Raw genomic sequence first — 12420 nt, 5'->3', positions numbered from 1 at the left:
ATAGATCTATTTTTTAGTTCACAACACTGCATATTTTAGTATTCAAAATCCAGTGTACAAAACCATTTCTGTTTTATATGTCCAAATATACAAGAGACAAATATAGTTGATTTATAGATTTTGAAGAACGTGCCACTTTATTGTTGCAAAGGAGGATGGGATGAGATTTGTAATATTTTTTCTGGTTGGTTGTAATTATATTTATATGTCGGATCTTCTGCAGTTCCCCGTCTGCATCCGAATGGCACCGTATTCCCTATGTAGTGCACTACTTTGTATCAGGGCCTATAGGACTCTGGTCAAAAGGAGTGCACTACTTTGTATCAGGGCCTATAGGACTCTGGTCAAAAGGAGTGCACTACTTTGTATCAGGGCCTATAGGACTCTGGTCAAAAGGAGTGCACTACTTTGTATCAGGGCCTATAGGACTCTGGTCAAAAAGAGTGCACTACGTAGTAAGGAACAGGGTGCTGTTTTGGACACACCCTGTCACACTGTCGTTGCCGACACACACGTGAATGTTTTGGCTTTAAAAAAAAAAAAGAGATGCTTCGTTTTTGTTTTTCTATTGCTGAGAAGAGAAGAGATATATTTAAAAATGTTTTCAGCCCGAGGTTTGGTTTTTAAGAAGTCTATTTTACGACTAATTGGTTTTGGGGTGTCCTGGGAACAGAAAGACAAAGGGATTGGATAGCACATGTAAAAAGCAATAAGCAGATGGTTTTGTTTAAGGCTGTCTCCCAAATGGCACTCTGCTTCCTATAAAGTGCCCTACTTTTGACCACATCCCCTATGGGCCATGGCACCCTATTCCCTAAATAGCCCTATGGGCCCTGGTTAAAAGGAGTGCACTATAAAGGGAAAAGGGTGTAATTTGGGACACGGGATAGGTTTTAGTGTACAAACTGTAATTACCAAAATGAAGTTGTTTGTGTATATAGTGCATTGTGTATTTATCGGGGGTTGGAACCGGTTCAGGGAACAGAACCAAAAACTGGAAAAGAACAACATTTTTCGAGGGAACGAGAACCAAGAACGAAAGTGATCTATTCTGTTCCCGGAACAGAACCATTCTGTTCCGGAACCATTTTAAAAGCATGGGAACCGTTTGATAAAATGATTTTATGTTCAGGGCATTTTTTTCCCAGTTTCAAAAAAAAAAAAAAAAAATGCAACAAAGCACCTACTGTATGCAAAGCCCTCAGCTGTCACTCAGAAACGTATTCCAGTGTCTGCCTTCCTGTTGTCTTCCTGCTGCCTTCTTGCCAACTGAAAATCTTTGCCAGTGTGTAGGCTAACCTTCCCCCTCCCTCCAAAGCATGCATATGCATCATCTACTGTAGCTACTGACATTACAGGCGTGATTCAGAAATTAAAGGGAAAATATTTTTATTCGAGAACAATGGGATTAACTTTTTCAATACTAGTTAAGGATATTATAATTATCACATTTCATATTGGATTTATTAACAACAAAAATATGTTGTTGTTTTTGTATTCTGGTGCTGCTCTGCACACACAAGCTTGTTAGCTAGCTAGCAAGTGCTTTCCAGAAACCCAGCCTTAACAGAAACCAAAGCCATTCCTCTGTAGGCTTCATGCCCAGCGCTCTCTTCACCCGCAACATTTCAGTTGCATGTTGCGCCCTACACTACACTTTGTCTGTCCAATGCATTTACAACCGAACAAAAATATAAACGCGACATTCAACAATTTTATTGATTTTACGGAGTTACGGTTCACATGAGGAAATCAGTCAATTTAAATAAATTAATTAGGCCCTAATCTATGGATTTCACATGACTGGGAATAAAGATATGCATCACAGATACCTTATAAAATGGGCCTCAGGATCTCGTCACTGTATTTTTGTGCATTCAAATTGCCATAGATAAAACACAATTGTGTTCATTGCACGTAGTTTATGCCTGCCCATACCATAACCCCACCGCCACCAGGGGGCACTCTGGCCTTTTATTGTCCCCAGGACAAGGTGCACCTGTGTAATGATCATGCTGTTTAATCTGCTTCTTGATATGCCACACCTGTCAGGTGAATGGATTATCTTGGCAAAGGATAAAGGCTCACTAACAGACATGTAAACAAATTTGCGCACAAAATTTGAGACAAATACATTTTTTGTGAGTATGGACATTTTCGGGTATCTTTTATTTCAGCTCATGAAACATGGGACCAACACTTTACATGTTGCGTTTATATTTTTGTTCAGTGTACATTCTGTAGCAGGCCTGCTCCATAGCAAGCTCCTCTATCCATTGGTGAAGTAATTTAAATGAAAAATATATATTTTGATTTCAGAGGTTTAAAAAGGAACAATATAAAACATAACTTTTTTGGGGGGTTCGAACCGGTTCAGAATTTTATTTTGCTGGTCGGAACAGTGGAACAGAACAAAAATTTAAAAAATGGTTCTGTTCACAACAAACGATTGGAAAATAATTTAGGTTCCAACCCCTGGTATAAACTGTACCGCGGTACATTGTGTATTAGTGCTGAGCGATTAGTGCTTTTTGAGTTTGGTTCAGTTAGATTATATGGGGGGGGGGGGACCGTTTTGGATTTCACTTTCGATAATTTTTTTAGTCATTATGTGGGTTGAAGGCTGTATCAATACAGAATAAAACAATCAATACAAGTCCCATGATGGTAGTGACTGACCATTCCTGCTTATCACTTATTCACCATTATTTTTTCCACATGACTTTACTTTAATAAAATATTTAAATTGTTACATTAGTCTTAATTGATGACTTTATTATTTATAAAGTCTTAAAGACTTTATTAGTTGTCTGACAAAATCACTATTTTTGTAGTTCTTAAAAGTAAATAAGGCATACTTAAAAATAAATTTAAAAAAGTAGAATAAATAGTTGTCCCGTATCAGGACCTCCTATTCGCGGGCACAAATGCATGTTATGGTTCTAATCATAGAACTACAAATAGAATCCCCTTTAATTCAATAGGATCTCTGTGGGCCTAGTCGTAAAGACTTTTAACATGTATCACCTTTATGCTGTGGCATAAATACAACCAGTCATGATGTTTTTTTTTTTTTTAATTGGATTTGTCAAACAGTGACTTCAAAGGACTACTTTACTCGGCTACTTGCGCAAGTTAATCCACTCGCAACATACAGGTGAATGAAAAGAGACTTCTGTTAAAACAAAACACCAAAAAGTCCAATGACATTTGCCGACTGTAATTAGGGCAGCATTTATGCAGGCCACTGCTGTCCGCGCTCTTCTCTGTGTCGGCCACGCATCTCTGCCTTGGCAAAATTCCTGTGTTCTTGTCAAACCACGTTGCATTTTGGAGTGTAAGCCCCCCGTTTTCAAGTTAATTCGCTCATTTTCCCTTCCCCTGATGTAATGATAAATAGTGCTATGCTAGCGTTTTATTTATTGTGATAGGCTCATGTTTTACCGGTACTGCTGGGACGTCGTACTGGACCGTACCGCCTTACTTTCACCCCTGCTTTTATTACTACTGAATACCAACTATCAATCACTTAGATTATGTATTTTCAGGTAGAGATACATCGCAAAGTAACTGTTTTCTATCCCTCTCTGTGTCTGCTCCACACAGACTGGACAAGTAGGCGCGCATTGGATTATGGTCATTGTAGTTAATTACCACGTTTTCTGCACTAAACTATAGAATATTGGCCTGTTGGAAACTGCAACTCCCTACTACAGTACATCACACTGGTCGGACATGAGCTGATTTATCTCTAGAGAAATTGCATAGAGCTCACAGGGAGAGAAAAAAAATGAAATTCAAATAATTGAACCGAAGTCGGTCAATTAGTAAAAAAAAAAAACGCACGTTTTAGTTAATCGCTCAGCACTTGTGTATATACTGTACCACAGTACTGTAGTACGCAGTACAGAGAGAAGAGGATTGGAGGGTGTAGGATATACATCCATAACAGGCTACTACTACATTATATTTAGAGTTGATGATATTACAATATTTATATCCCATTTGTTTTATATGATGTTAAATAAATGTTATTGTTCTTATACATTGATGTGTGGGGTGTGGTGATTGTAAATGCGTGGACTGGATGCTACTCCTTATTAGAAAATAGCAAATATGTTTTATTGACAATGAGCATAGTATTTCCCCATCCCAAATACTATATTGGCCCCTAAATGTTGCTGTTAATAAAGTTGTGGATTGAATATATCCTGCCTAAGTGCTTTTCATAGAGTTATATTCAGTTTGCACACCTATTGTGTGTTTCCAGGTTTATTGAGAAAGAAAAAAATCGACAGTGTTCATAAAAAGAAAATAATTCCAGCACACTGGTGATCGAGAATGCTCCACAAACATCTGGATGAATCTCTCAGCAACTCTGATGATCGATCTGGGTAAGATTATGTCTTTTTTGAACGGGTTACTAGGTTCTGGGATTTTATGATATGCATTATAGAGATTATTATAGGTCGTCAATGTAATCGCAAAAGGAATAGATTTCCATGAGACAAATGTCGGTATTGTGTAGTTGATATCTGTAGAATGATAACGTCAGAGGTCCAAAGGAAATCCCTGTTCAAAACTAAAGCAGTAGCACTGCCGTGTGGTCACAGAGGAAAACACTGATCTGTACTGGCATTTGTAACCATCTGTAACTATTTGCAATTGTAACAGTTCCCATCAAATATACATTTTTCAACAGGCCATGTGGGTTCATCGGGGATCACCCCATTGGCTCTAATCCAGTTTAGATTTGATTTATTTAAACGAGATTATTTTAGGATTCTGAGTGACGCAGCGGTCTAATGAATTGCATCGCGGTGCTCGAGGCGTCACTACAGACTCGGGTTACGATCTCGGGCTGTATCACAACCGGGCTGTATCACAACCGGCCGTGGTTGTGAGTCCCATAGTGCGGCGCACAATTGACCCAGCGTTGTCCGGGGTAGGCCGTAATTGTTAAATAAGAATTTGTTCTGAAACTGATTTGCCTAGTTAAATAAAGGTGAACAAAAATATATAGTGGTTTGCAAACCCGTGATTTCTCCCAACACGCGGAACGCTTCAGTGAGTGAAAATACGTTGTTCTGCAACGCTTCTGTCCAACGTGTACACCGCTCCTGTTGTGGGACATGACGCCGCGCAGGACACGCGTGGTGAAAATAGTCATTGGTGTTCAGTAAAAATGACTACCGCTTCTTCTGAAATGCAAGCTCCCGCATTGAGCGAGGAAAACAGTGAAACGTTTACAGAAAAGACCAAGGAGGAAAAGCAACCGGACACCGTTTCAGATCTGTTAGCAGCGTAGACGCACTGCTGAACATGGAAGTAAGGGTAGCGGAATGCGGGCAAGACGGAGAAGAAGGGGACGTGAAACCTGCTGCAGAGACAGATGAGGAGACTGCGGTGGCGGTGACAGAGGCGACAACAGTCTCAGCAGCAACAGGGGTCGCAGATGATGATGGTGATGAAGAAAAGACGATGGGATGCAAACTTTCTAAAACAGATGAGGATTGCTCGGACCCTGAGAAACAGAGTTGCCTAGTGGACGGTGGTGAGAATAGCGAGACAGTTAAAGATACGGCGAAGGAAAGTAAACCAGAAGAACAGCGAGAGGAGAGCAAGTCGCCCGTTACAGTGAGTGACTGTGTGGGAAAAAGCAAAGTCCGTGACGATGCTCCGGAGCCCGGGCAGGAGAAAACAAGCACCAGAGGTGGGGACCGGGAGGAGCTGGCGGTGGGAGACAAGCGGAGGGCCAGCGTAGAGATGTCATCATCGGACGGAGAGCCACTCAGCCGGATGAATTCAGAGGACAGGTTGGTACTTGGTAAACTATACAATTTCAAGATAAATGTTTGGAACACGGTGTTAATTTGTTTCATTTCCCCCAGGCTCTCAAACGAATAAGCTCACAGGAATGCTGACAGTGTCTGCAGTTGAGGCTACAATTTTTCCAATAACTAGTTGCTGGTGCTTTCATCAGCTCAGCTACGCTGTTGCTATGCAGATGTGGTGCCCTCCTTCCCGCTGCTGCGCCACAATCATATCCTGAAGGAAATTTGTTAATGATTTGTGAAGCATATGCGGAGTGTTGGCTTGCGGAGTGTTGACATTAGTAACACTTGCTCTTTCCACGATATAGACTGACCAGGTGAAAGCTACTATCCCTTATTGAGACAGGTTAAATAAGGATTTTTAAGCCTTGAGACAATCGAGACATGGATTGTGTATGTGTTCCATTCAGAGGGTGAATGGTCAAGATAAAAGATTTAAGTGCCAGACGCACCAGTTTGAGTGAGTCAACAACTGCATCACTGCTGGGTTTGTCAATGTCAACAGTTTCCCATGTTTGTTTATCAAGAATGGTCCACCATCCAAATGACCAGTGGTTGAAAACAGGTCATTGATGAAAGAGGACAAAGGAGGCAGACGGACTACAGTTAGTCAACTGAGAGTCCAGTACAACATTGGTGCCCAAAGACCCATAAAAGAATGCACAACTCGTCGTACCTTGACACCGTACCTTGACACCGTACCTTGACACCGTACCTTGACACCGTACCTTGACACCGTACCTTGACACCGTACCTTGACACCGTAGACAATAGAGGTCGACCGATTCATCGGAATGGCCAATTAATTAGAGCCGATTTCAAGTTTTTATAACAATCCGTAATCTGCTTTTTTGGACATCGATTATGGCCGATTACATTGCAATCCACGAGGAGACTGCGTGGCAGGCTGACTACCTGTTACTCCACGAGGAGACTGCGTGGCAGGCTGACTACCTGTTACTCCACGAGGAGACTGCTGACCACCTGTTACTCCACGAGGAGACTGCGTGGCAGGCTGACCACCTGTTACTCCACGAGGAGACTGCTGACTACCTGTTACTCCACAAGGAGACTGCATGGCAGGCTGACTACCTGTTACTCCACGAGGAGACTGTGTGGCAGGCTGACCACCTGTTACTCCACGAGGAGACTGCATGGCAGGCTGACTACCTGTTACTCCACGAGGAGACTGCGTGGCAGGCTGACTACCTGTTACTCCACGAGGAGACTGCATGGCAGGCTGACTACCTGTTACTCCACGAGGAGACTGCGTGGCAGGCTGACTACCTGTTACTCCACAAGGAGACTGCATGGCAGGCTGACTACCTGTTACTCCACGAGGAGACTGTGTGGCAGGCTGACTACCTGTTACTCCACGAGGAGACTGTGTGGCAGGCTGACCACCTGTTACTCCACGAGGAGACTGCATGGCAGGCTGACTACCTGTTACTCCACGAGGAGACTGCGTGGCAGGCTGACTACCTGTTACTCCACGAGGAGACTGCATGGCAGGCTGACTACCTGTTACTCCACGAGGAGACTGCGTGGCAGGCTGACTACCTGTTACTCCACGAGGAGACTGTGTGGCAGGCTGACTACCTGTTACTCCACGAGGAGACTGTGTGGCAGGCTGACTACCTGTTACTCCACGAGGAGACTGCGTGGCAGGCTGACTACCTGTTACTCCACGAGGAGACTGTGTGGCAGGCTGACTACCTGTTACTCCACGAGGAGACTGCGTGGCAGGCTGACTACCTGTTACTCCACGAGGAGACTGCGTGGCAGGCTGACTGCCTGTTACTCCACGAGGAGACTGCGTGGCAGGCTGACTACCTGTTACTCCACGAGGAGACTGCATGGCAGGCTGACTACCTGTTACTCCACGAGGAGACTGCGTGGCAGGCTGACTACCTGTTACTCCACGAGGAGACTGCGTGGCAGGCTGACTACCTGTTACTCCACAAGGAGACTGCGTGGCAGGCTGACTGCCTGTTACTCCACGAGGAGACTGCGTGGCAGGCTGACTACCTGTTACTCCACGAGGAGACTGCATGGCAGGCTGACTACCTGTTACTCCACGAGGAGACTGGGTGGCAGGCTGACTACCTGTTACTCCACGAGGAGACTGCGTGGCAGGCTGACTGCCTGTTACTCCACGAGGAGACTGCGTGGCAGGCTGACTGCCTGTTACTCCACGAGGAGACTGCGTGGCAGGCTGACTACCTGTTACTCCACGAGGAGACTGGGTGGCAGGCTGACTACCTGTTACTCCACGAGGAGACTGCTGACCACCTGTTACTCCACGAGGAGACTGCATGGCAGGCTGACTACCTGTTACTCCACGAGGAGACTGCGTGGCAGGCTGACTACCTGTTACTCCACGAGGAGACTGCGTGGCAGGCTGACCACCTGTTACTCCACGAGGAGACTGCTGACCACCTGTTACTCCACGAGGAGACTGTGTGGCAGGCTGACTACCTGTTACTCCACGAGGAGACTGCGTGGCAGGCTGACCACCTGTTACTCCACGAGGAGACTGCGTGGCAGGCTGACTACCTGTTACTCCACGAGGAGACTGCGTGGCAGGCTGACTACCTGTTACTCCACGAGGAGACTGCGTGGCAGGCTGACTACCTGTTACTCCACGAGGAGACTGTGTGGCAGGCTGACTACCTGTTACTCCACGAGGAGACTGCGTGGCAGGCTGACTACCTGTTACTCCACGAGGAGACTGCGTGGCAGGCTGACTACCTGTTACTCCACGAGGAGACTGCGTGGCAGGCTGACTACCTGTTACTCCACGAGGAGACTGCGTGGCAGGCTGACTACCTGTTACTCCACGAGGAGACTGCGTGGCAGGCTGACTACCTGTTACTCCACGAGGAGACTGCGTGGCAGGCTGACTACCTGTTATGTGAGTGCAGCGTCAAAAGGAGACAAGGTAAGTTGCTAGCTAGCATTATCTTATAAAAAACAATCAATCTTCACATAATCACTAGTTAACTACACATGGTTGATGATATTACTAGGTTAACTAGTTTGTCCTGCGTTGCATATAATCAATGTGGTGCCTGTTAATTTATCATCGAATCACAGCCTACTTCAACTTCGCCAAACGGGTGATGATTTAACAGAAGCGCATTAGCGAAAAAAAGCACAATCGTTGCACGAATGTACCCAACCATGAACAGCAATGCCTTTCTTAAAATCAATACACAGAAGTATATATTTTTAAACCTGCATATTTAGTTACAAAAAGTACATGTTAACAGGCAATATTAACTAGGGAAATTGTGTCACTTCTCTTGCGTTCAGTGCAAGCAGAGTCAGGGTATATGCAGCAGTTTGGGCCGCCTGGCTCGTTGTGAACTGTGTTTCTTCCTAACAAAGACCGTAATTAATTTGCCAGAATTGTACATAATTATGACACAACATTGAAGGTTGTGCAACGTAACAGCAATATTTAGACTTAGGGATGCGACCCATTAGATAAAATACGGAACGGTTCCGTATTTCATTGAAAGAATAAACGTTTTATTTTCAAAATGATAGTTTCCGTATTTGACCACATTAAAGACCTAAGGCTCGTATTTCTGTGTGTTTATTATAATTAAGTCTATGATTTGATATTTGATAGAGCAGTCTGAGCGGTGGTAGGCAGCAGCAGGCTCGTAAGCATTAATTCAAACAGCACTTTACTGCGTTTTGCCTGCAGCTCTTAGCAATGCTTGAAGCACAGCGCTGTTTATGACTTCAAGCCAATCAACTCCCGAGATTAGACTGGCATACTAAAGTACCTATTAGAACATCCAATAGTCAAATGTCTATGAAATACAAATGGTATAGAGAGAAATAGTCGACGCGTCATAATTCCTATAACTACAACCTAAAACTTCTTACCTGGGAATATTGAAGACTCATGTTAAAAGGAACCACCAGCTTTCATATGTTCTCATGTTCTGAGCAAGGAACTGAAACGTTAGCTTTCTTACATGGACATATTGCACTTTTACTTTCTTCACCAACACTTTGTTTTTGCATTATTTAAACCAAATTGAACATGTTTCATTATTTATTTGAGACTACAAAGATTTGATCTATATACTATATTAAGTCAAAATAAAAGTGTTCATTGTTCATTATTACAAATATATATATATAAAAATCGAATCGGTATCGGCTTTTTTTGGTTCTCCAATAATCGGTATTGGTATCGGTGTAAAAAAATCCTAATCAGTCGACCTCTAGTAGACACCGTACCTTGACACGAATGGGTTACGGCAGCCGAAGACCTTACACAAGTCCACTTCTTTCAGATAAAACAAGAAAGTGTGGTTGCAGTGGGCTAAGGAACAAAAACACTGGAGAAATGTTAAAACATTGTCTGGTTTGATGAGTCCTGGTTCCTGCTGATTGGAGGACTAGGGAGAGAACCACAGGAGTACATCCACCTTGCCGCGTGTCAGCATTGCAGGGTGGTGGCGTGTGTTTTCATGACACACATTGGGTCCCTTGATAAAAGTGGAGCAACGTTTGAATGCCACAGGAAGTCTGAACATCATTGCCAATCAGGTACATCCCTTCATGACAGTGGATTTGTTTTTCAGACGGATAACGCCCCAGGGCACAATGCTTGTCCAGGAAATGGTTCCACAAACATGATAGTGACTTCAGCTTACTGCAGTGGCCAGACACCAGATCTGTGGGATGAGACGGAACGAGTTATTCAGAGTAGAGATCTGCAACCAGAACCGTGGGAAGCGAGGGAGACAACCCGGTGTTATGCTTTCGACAGAGTCCATGACCCGACGACTTGAGGCTGTTCTGAGGGCAACGAAATATTTGGAAGGTGTTCCTAATGTTTTGTACACTCGGTGTATCTGCAGTTCTTTATAAACCGGTAATGCATACTTCATTTAGCTTTTAGTCGTTTTGATCGAAACAAATATGTGCACTTTCATCTTGTAAATATCAACGGTGCCTCTGTTCTGTTCGTTCAGGCTGGAAGTCTGTTTTGCTTGACCGTTGCATTTGAATCAAGTGCTCGAATGTGTATCTTAAACCCCCCTGAAATGGTATGAGGGGCCAATCAGCAGCAGCAATGGCAGGTGACACACATGTTGCAGCTCTGCACACACAGGCAGTCTGTTCAAGTACAATCGGGCTTCCAGACTTTACATAGGTTGCTTTAGACAGGCAGCCCAATTCTTTGGACCAATCAGATCAGCTTTGAAAAATATCTGATGTGAAAAGATCTTATGTGATTGGTCAAAAGACCCATTAGTGGATACAATATCAGAATGGGGCTGCCTGTGTAAATGCAGACTATATTCACAGCTGCACCTGTTCCTCATCGTCTGGCATGTTTAGCTTGTCAGAATAAAGACCTGTTGTTCACTAGATGGTTGTCTGATAGACTCACATTGAGATGTGTTATGGTGTATTTCCCTAGTCGCTTTACTTCAGAATGATGACGTGTGTGCATCTCTCTCTCTGTGTGTCTCTCTCTCTGTGTCTCTGTCTCTCTGTCTCTCTCTCTCTGTGTCTCTCTCTGTCTCTCTCTCTCTCTGTGTCTCTGTCTCTCTGTCTCTCTCTCTCTGTCTCTCTCTCTCTGTGTCTGTGTCTCGCTCTGTCTGTATCTCTCTCTGTCTCTCTCTCTCTGTGTCTCTCTGTGTCTCTGTCTCTCTCTCTGTGTCTCTGTCTCTCTCTGTGTCTGTGTCTCTCTGTGTCTGTCTCTCTGTGTCTCTCTGTGTCTGTCTCTCTGTCTCTCTGTGTCTGTCTCTCTGTGTCTCTGTCTCAGTATCAGCAGTACCCTGATGGACATGGAGAGCACGGTATCCAGCGGACGCTCCACCCCTGCCATGATGAACGAGCAGGGCAGTGCCACTCCAGTACCAGGCAGTGGGGAACATCTGCTGCTGGGACCGATCTCTGTTTCACCTGCAGCCCAGACCTGCCTGAACACATCAGGGCCCTGCACGTCGAAAGACAGAGAGGAGGGGTGGGTAGTATCAGGAACCAGGACGAAATAGGGTTGTGTTAATTTGGGAGAAAACCTTTTGAAACTGAGTAAAACCGGAAGGCACTAGCTGGACTTAAACCATCGTTTTAAACTGGTTTGCTACTTTTGGCCCTGATGAACATGACCCAGCCTTCTTTATATCAGATCATATTTGATGACCAATTTATGCAGAAATCCAGGTATCTCCAAAGGGTTCACATATACGTTTTCTTTTTTTCTTTTTCTTGCCGCTGTAAATCAAAACTGGATGGTTTTTGGATGATGGGGGTTGTTGTCCATTCGTTTACTCTAAGTAGGGGAGGGGTGGTAGGGTTAGGGAGAAATTAACTCTCTCTCTCCCCCATCCCCAACTCTCTCCCCACCCCATTTCTAACTCTCTCTCCCCTATCTCTAACTCTCTCCCCCAATCTCTAACTCTCTCCCCCTATCTCTAACTCTCTCTCCCCCTATCTCTGACTCTCTCCCCCTATCTCTAACTCTCTCCCCCTATCTCTAACTCTCTCTCCCCACCCCATTTCTAACTCTCTCTCCCCTATCTCTAACTCTCTCCCCCTATCTCTGACT

The 12420-nt window shown here is 44.3% G+C and overlaps 1 pseudogene; it reads left to right on the top strand.

Moving 5' to 3' along the window:
* The first annotated feature begins 5020 nt into the window (after positions 1 to 5020).
* LOC112235817 overlaps positions 5021 to 12420 on the top strand; it is a 69199-nt pseudogene continuing 61799 nt past the window's right edge.

The sequence above is a fragment of the Oncorhynchus tshawytscha genome, linkage group LG19 (genome assembly GCF_018296145.1).
Source record: "Oncorhynchus tshawytscha isolate Ot180627B linkage group LG19, Otsh_v2.0, whole genome shotgun sequence".
Taxonomy (NCBI): Eukaryota; Metazoa; Chordata; class Actinopteri; order Salmoniformes; family Salmonidae; genus Oncorhynchus; species Oncorhynchus tshawytscha.
Note: the sequence above shows the minus strand (reverse complement) of the source record. Positions and strands in the feature narration are given on the sequence as shown.